Source organism: Muntiacus reevesi, chromosome 7 (genome assembly GCF_963930625.1).
Source record: "Muntiacus reevesi chromosome 7, mMunRee1.1, whole genome shotgun sequence".
NCBI lineage: Eukaryota > Metazoa > Chordata > Mammalia > Artiodactyla > Cervidae > Muntiacus > Muntiacus reevesi.
The window spans coordinates 22648897-22656993 of NC_089255.1; the positions used below are offsets into that span (position 1 = coordinate 22648897).

At 37.6% G+C, this 8097-nt stretch overlaps 1 pseudogene; it reads right to left on the reverse strand.

Moving 5' to 3' along the window:
• Positions 1-712: 712 nt before the first annotated feature.
• On the reverse strand, positions 713-1364 carry LOC136172535 (T cell receptor delta variable 1-like; annotated as a pseudogene).
• Positions 1365-8097: the final 6733 nt, after the last annotated feature.

The window sequence follows — 8097 nt, forward strand, 5'->3', positions numbered from 1 at the left end:
AAATGATTTTCATAATGATTCCAGATAACTATACCCAGGTTTGTGATGTGAGTGTATTTTAGTGAAGCAATCACTTTAAATTATTATGGAGCAAGTTTATAGCTTTAGACAAGTTTACACATGTTCTGTATGATTGATTTAAAGTTGATAGTTCAAGAGAAGAATGTATTAGTAGAAAGTTACTGTGGACACCTGCTTCCAAATAACCTAGAAAGATCTTTGATTTATTTAGAGATTTAACTAGAAAGTTTAATGAAGGGAATATTTATAGATTTGCAGGCAGGGTTAAGGAAAACAAAGAAGAGATGGGAAGCATCAAGATACTAGCAAGAGCTGAAAGCCTGTATTGACCTGGCAGTCAGAGGAAACACTGAGTGAAAGGGGAGGCAAGAGCTGTGAAGTGGATCCACCAGAAAGGAGATACAGGAGATAAGATGTGCTTTCACAGTTCCAGCGTCTACTGGCCTCCTGCTCAAATGGGGGACCCAAAGCAGTGGTGGGAAATTGGGGGACCAAAGGGAGGGAGAAACCACAGTGATTCCCTGTCTTCTTCAGGCTCCAGTTCCTGCGGGGCAGGCCCACCTGGTTCCAGCTGTAGCCTGATGATCCACCTAGAAGGAGCTTTTATTTAGAATTAAATCTTCTGATCCAGACCACAGATGAAGCAACCACAGGACTACCATTTCTCTTCTGGGATGTGCAGGTATGCACTTCAACTGAGGTCCTGAAGCAGTGTGTTCTCTCTTATTAAGCTCTGGGGTTTTTGTTCAGCTTTTCCCATTACTTCAAGCACTGTGAGCTCCCGGAGAGCACAGAAGTACTTTGCAGAGTCTTCGAGCTGTAAGGCTGAAATGATGAGGCTGATGGATTTATCTGCTTTCTGGAAGTTTACAGAGTAGCGGCCATTCCTTGCATTCAGGTGTTCTGAATACTGATGAATAAGGAAATTCATCTCTCCACTGGGAAGCTGTTTATACCAAAAATGTAGTAGTAGTCCGTGGTCCAACTTAATTCATAGCGACAATTCAGGGTGACTGTCTGCCCCACTTGACTGGTTATGGCTGTCTGGACTTGAGTTACTTTCTGGGCCACACTGAATCCTATGGGGAGAAAAGCAGAAAACAGAGATGAAGTAGTAAATAAAATAGTGTGGGATTTAGACTAATTTAGGACCCAGAGGCAAATCAAATTGAAATTATAAAATGCTTCTTTTTCTCCAGTCCTCCTTCCCCCCTAAGTCCCTGTGAAGCACCACACGTCTGTGTGCGGTCCTTTCACCCTGAACACTCACACCCATGCTTGGAAGCATCCCTACCAGAGAAGGTGAAGGCCAGGAACACCCAGGGCAGGCTGGAGAGCTGCATGAGGCGTGGATTCCCCTGCACAGATGTGCTCAGTCCTGCCTCAAGCTGAGAGTTCAGTGTCTCTGTCTGCCTGGCGGCACATTTACATGGTACCTGTGTGAATGTGTGACTCCTCAGACAGGAAGTGGGGTTTGTCATGTTCATAGATCACATGGTCTTTTTCACAGATGGGAAAACCTTTTGGCTCACAGATGTTTAATTTTCTTTCCCTGATTACTATGTTAGGTAGATCCTGAAAGGGTCATGGAAAAAGCAGTTGGTATTATATGTTTGAGGGTTTCCCTGATGGCTCAGATGATAAAGACTATGCCTGCAGTTCAAGAGACCCTGGTTTGATCCCTGAGATAAGAAGATCCTCTGAAGAAGGGAATGGCAACCCACTCCAGTGTTCTTGCTTGGAGAATTCTACGGACAGAGGAGTCCGGTGGCTACAGCCTATGGGGTCCCAAAGAGTTGGACACGACTGGGCGACTAACCCACACACATGTTAAGGGTTTGAGCTGAGAGAAACAGAAGACTAAATGAGTTGACACACATTAATAATAATTTTGCCAGTCCATTCAAAACATAGTAGTATACATTATGAATCCTTCCTGTAATCTACTTACTGGTCATTCTGGCCATCCATTTAGCCGATACTTACATTTCTTTATCCAGAATTTAAAGACTCTTTAAAAAAAAACACACAATAAAACAAACTCACAGATCTTTAGCTTTCTTATATGTGTGCTGTGCTGCTGCTTCAGTCATGTGCTGCTCTGTCCAACCCCATGGACTCTAACCTGCCAGGCTCCTCTGTCCATGGGGTTTCTGCAGGCAAGAACACTGGAGTGGGTTCCCAACCCAGGGATCAAACCCTCCTCTCTTACATCTCCTGCATTGGCAGATGGGTTCTTTAACACTAGCTCAACCTGGGAAGCCCTTTAGCTTTCTTGACAAAAGGCAGGTTTTTTTTTTTTTTTTTTCCAAAATAATTGAAGTATCTTTTTCTTTTCTCACTTGGTTCTAGGTCTTTGTTTATATTTTCCAATAAATAAAGTTACTTCAATATCAAATGATAAAAAAAAATTCATTCCTGAATTTCAGAATCTATCCAGTGTGAAATGGTTAACAGGAAAAAATATTAGTCTTTGAAATCTGACATTGAGTTTTACTTAATAGACTTTGAAGAGCATCAGTATATTCAATCCTGGTGCCTTTACAAATGGATTTGTATTTATTAGATCAGGTGTCCTTAAATTGTCCTCATGTCATATTTTTTACCCTGAAGCGTTCAGTCTCTCTTGTTAGTGGTTTGTTATTTTTCTCTGTAAAGTCAAGTTAAGCATGCTGAATTTTTCTGTGACACAATGCTACAGCATGCTCCTACAAAATATGGTATCTGTAAACACTTTGTAAATGGTGACACCACACTATTTGGTGACTGAACTTTTGTATACTGTACATGATCATGTAGAATGCCACTGTCAATCTTCCATTTGATTTCATTGTTTTAATAGATTAATTAATATAAAAGAACCAAAGGCAAGTAGAAAAGTAGAAAAAAAAGTACAGAAATGTCTAAAACAGTGCCGGTTCTTAGATTTTAAAGTCTAAATAACACATTAGTGAGTGATGCAGGGAGGAGAGTTTATATTTAGTTGAGACATCTAGTCTGTTCCATTTCACCTCTGGGTGCTGGCAGGCAGCAGATGTCCTGGTTTCCAATTATCTGTAACTAAGTAGAGGACATCACAAATGCCCACAACAGCACGGGGAGCAGCATGAAGGCGGTTTTTCCCCTTTGTTGATGTGGCCTTGCTCTGAGTTCCTGACAGTAAAGGTGCATGTTCCCTCAGCTGCATTATAGAATCAGACTCTGAAAAATGTAGCTTCTGGCTGGATGAAGTCTGAACGTGCTATGACACTCAGGTTGGAAGATTTACACTGTCCTAAACATTGTTCTGCCTTTCCTTGTGATTTACTAATAAATGATAATCCCAGTAAAGGACAAGTCAGAGTTTAATATTGAAGAACAAAATTGAAAGATTTTTTACATAAAACTTCAAATTTAGTAGTAAATTAATCTCTTCTAAAATCTGGGACGTTATCTGAAACAAATTCATTGTGAAGCATGCTGGGATTGCAAATATTCATTCATGTTCTGATTGTTCTCTTGCCTTTCTGATTTTGATTCTAAGAAGAATTATACTAACTGCTCCCTAGTTTCCCTAAAACAGACCAACAAGAAGCCATGAGCTCCCTTTTCTTCCCACTTACCCACCAAACCATGTGAACTGGTAACTTTAGCGGATAACTTCAGAATAGCAAATATCACACAGAAAAATGAACACAGAATAGGCTTCTGACTTCTGTAATCTCTCCAGTTGCGTATTGGAATACCAAATGGTAATGGTTGTGAAATCATATTCATTTGTGATGTAACTCTGTGATTAGCTTATTAGAGGTTTAGGAAGCAAGAACCAATGGGTCTTCTAAATTCAAATATTTGACCATGTTGCTGTCATGGATGTAGTTATACTCTTTAGTACAATCTTATAATTCTCATTATAGCTGTCATGAGGACAAAACTTCTTCTAAAATGTTGCTTAATCAGTAAAAATATTAAAAGTTATTAACAAAATATATGTTTTCTAAAATGAAAATATTTCCCTTTCTTGACATTGAAGGAATGAAAATTCTATTTCATTTTATTCTGAAATTTCATCTAATGAAGTCATTTACATCAAATTGACCGAATTTCAAACATTTTATTTTTGTCTCAACACCTCATAAAGAAACCCCAATAAGAATAACTTATTCTTCTTATAATTTTATTTATTTATTAATTTAGAGTATTTTGGGTCTTCATTGCTACACAGGCTGTTCGCTAGCTGCAGAGAGAGGGGTTACTCTGTCGCTGCACTTCTCATTGCGGTGGCATCTCTTACTGTGGAGCACGGGCTCTAGAGCATAGACTCAATAGTCGTGATGCACAGGATTAGCTGCTGCGTGACACGTGGGATCTTCCTGTATCAGGGATTGAACCAATGTCTCCTGCTTTGGCAGGTAGATTCTTTACTGAGCCACCAGGGAAGACCTAACTGAGTTATTTTATAGTAGATTGTCCTTGGATTCTCCTTGGTTCCTTCATAGGAATTCCCAGACTCACATAGCATATGAAGGCACAGAATTACTACTGAGGTTCCCAGATCTTCCCTAATCCTCCCTCTTACATCTCTGGTGACTGTCTTCTGAAGTTCACCCTGCATTCTAATCTGGGTACTACATCCTATTTTGAGTTTTGCATATTTCAGCCCAATGAAAGATACTCCAGTCCAGTAGTTATACATCCTATTCCAAACTTGTTATTTAACTGTTCAAACTACTAGGAAAAAAAAAAAGCAAAACAAACTTCGAGAGGATTTCCCTGGTGGTACAGTGGATGGGAGGTCACCTGCCAATGCAGGGGACATAGGTTCAATCCCTGGTCTGGGAAGGTTCCACATGCCCGGAGCCACTGAGCCTGGCCACCACATCTATGGAGTTTTTGCTCTAGAGCCCAAGAGCCGTGGCTTCTAAGCCTGTGTGCCACAGCTACCAAAGCCCAAGTGCCCTAGAGCCCACGTGCTGCAACTACTGAGCCTGTGCTCCTAGAGCCTGTGCTTCACAAGAGAAGGCATGACAGTGAGCCTGTGCACTGCAACCAAGAGTAGCCCCTGCTTGGTGCAACTAGAGAAAGCCCATGTACAGCAGCAAAGACCCAGAGCAGCCAATTTTTTTTTTAAATTTAAACAAAATCTTTGAGAGCCAAGAGGGTTTACACACCGACATCATTAAAAAAATTTTTTATCGTCATCATGCTGTACATTGCATTCCCAGGGCTTATTTCTCTTATAACTGGATGGTTCTATCTTTTGAACATAATCACCTATTCCACACCCTACACCCCCAATCTATTCTCTGTACTATGAGGTCTGAGTGTGTGTGTGTCTGTGTGTCTATAAGTCTGTGTGTGTGTGTGTTCCTGCATCTGTGTCTTAGATTCCACATATAAATGATTTCATACAGTATTTAACTTTGTCTGCCTGATTTATTTCACTTAGTATTGTGTCCTCAAGATTCATTCATGTTGTTGTAAATCTTTGAAAAAATTTCTTTTTTTTTACCATGTTTTCTTTATCCATTCATCTGTCAAAGGACACTTGGGTTGTTTCCATGTCTCAGCTGTTGTTGATGAACTGCAATAAATGTGGGGTACAGATATCTTTTTGAGATAGTGACTTCATTTTCTTCAAATGAATACTCAGAAGTGGAAATGCTGAATATCATAGTAGAGCTAGTTTTAATTTTTTGAGGAACCTCTATACTGTTTGCCATAGAAGCTGCACCAATTTATATTTCCAACAACAGTGGGCAGGGTTCCCTTTCTTCTACATTCTTGTCAAAATTTTTTATTCCGTCTTTTTGATAGTAGCCATTCTGTCAGATGTAAAGTGATAGCTCTTTTTGGTTTTGATTTTTATTTCCCTGATGATTAGTGATGCTAAGCATCTTCTGATTTACCTTCTGGTCATTAGTATGTCTTCTTTGAGAAAATATTTATTCAGATCATCAGCCAACTTTTAAAACAGACTTTTGTTCTAATGACTATACAAGATATTTATATATTTTGGTTATTAGCCCCTTATCAGATATATGTTTGGGCAATATTTGCTCTCATTCTGTAGGTTGCCTTTTCGTTTTGTTGATGGCTTCTTTTGCCGGACATAAACTTATTAGTTTGATGTAGTCACACTTGTTTTTTGCTTTCTTTTTTTTCCCTCGCTCTTGTTGTCCTTGCTTTTAGTGTCAAATACAAAAAAACCTGTGACCAATACCGATGTCAAGGAACTTACCCCCTGTGTTTCTTCTAAGCTTTATTGTTGTGGTTCTTATATTCAATTCTAAAATCCATTTTGATGAGTTCAATTTCATTCTTTTGCATGTAGCTTTCCATTTCTCATAATACCACTTATTGAAGAGATGTTCCTTTCTTGAGTGTATATTCTTGGATTCTGTGCTGTGAATTGACCATGCATACAAGGGCTTATTTCTGGGCTCTCTATTCCACTCCATTGATCTATCTGTCTTTGTTTAATGCCAAAAACCACACACACTGTTTTTATTACTATAGTTTTGTAATGTAGTTTGAAATAAGGTCATGTGATGCCTTCAGTTCTGATCTTTCTCTAGTTCCCTTTGGCTATTGGTAGTCTGTTGTCTCTCATACAAATCTTAGGGTTTGTTTATTCTATCCCCATGAAAAATGTCATTGAATTTTGATAGAGGTTTCATTGAGTATGTAGATTGATTTGGGTAGTATGGATATTTTAGTAATTGAATTTTTTTGGTCTGTAAGAACAAAGTATCTTCCCATTAATTTTTGTCTTCAACTTCTATAATCAAAGTCTTACAGATTTCAATATACAAGTCTATACTTCTTTGCTTAAAGTTATTCTTAGGTATTTTGTTTCTGATGTGATGGAAAAAGAATTGCTTTCTTAATATCTCTTCCAGATGGTTCATTATTGGAATGTAGATTGATTTTGTATCCTGCAACTTTGCTGAATTTGTGTATTAGTTACAGCATAGACTAACATCTTGGGGGCATGTCTCTCACTGCTAAGCCAGATGATCTGATTTTCTTCTCACTTTCTCTTTTTGTGTACTCAAAAAGTGTATATTTTAACTCTGGCAGGATGTCTCTGTGCTGTTTATTTTCGGATGAATAATTTCTAGAGCTTAAACAAATTAAAACCTTTTTCTCTGGCATTTTATTGGCATTTATGGCCTATTAAAAGTACATCTGTCAAAGTTATAGGTAATAGGACTTATCTTACTCCTTCTATGAATTGATTGAACTAGTAAAGCTGTGGTTGCTACCATCCAATTTTTAAAATTTTTTAAAAATAATACTAAATAATTCTTACAGTACACAAAATTATGTGCAGACACATTTTCCCCTGGCAATGATGGTAAACAGATATTTAATTTTGCTATATTTTCTATAGCTCTCTCCAAACATTACAGACAAAACTAAAGAGTAACTCCTAATCCTTTTCCTATTTTTAAAGTAATAACTACTATTGGGAAGATTCCATGTATGTCTTTTCAATTTTACTGTTATAGCTATGTATCACAAAACAATATATTATATTGTGATTATATTCTGAAAGTTCTCATAAGTAGTGCATGCAGCATATTATCATTCTGATGTTTTTTATATTCAGCATTTTATTTTTGTAAGAGTTATCTAAGAAAAGAATATAAAGAACTGTTTCTTTGCTTGTAATAGTTCATTGTATTTTGACTTCATATGTAATTCATTGTTTGTTCATTCTGTACTTGAATGGTTATACTTCTGCTTACAGGGTTGGTGTGACTATCCTTGTAAATGCCTTCTTGTTCAAATGTTGGAATTACTTGAATGTAGATAACAGGAAGTGGAATTGCTTGACTTTTAAATATATACGTTTTCTTCTTTATTAAATAGTTCAGGCAATTTTTCTCTGAAGTTGTTAAATAAATGTTCTCTATGTGGTTGCTTTTCTCCATCTGGAGAAGTTTAAAAGTCTTCCTCTCCCTGTATTTGGGTCAAAACTTAATGCTACCAGACTTTCACATTTCTGGTTATCTGACAGAAATGAGATAGTAATTTGCTTTAATTTAATTTCCTCTGACTACTGCAGAAGTTGATGTTTTGTATGTTTAC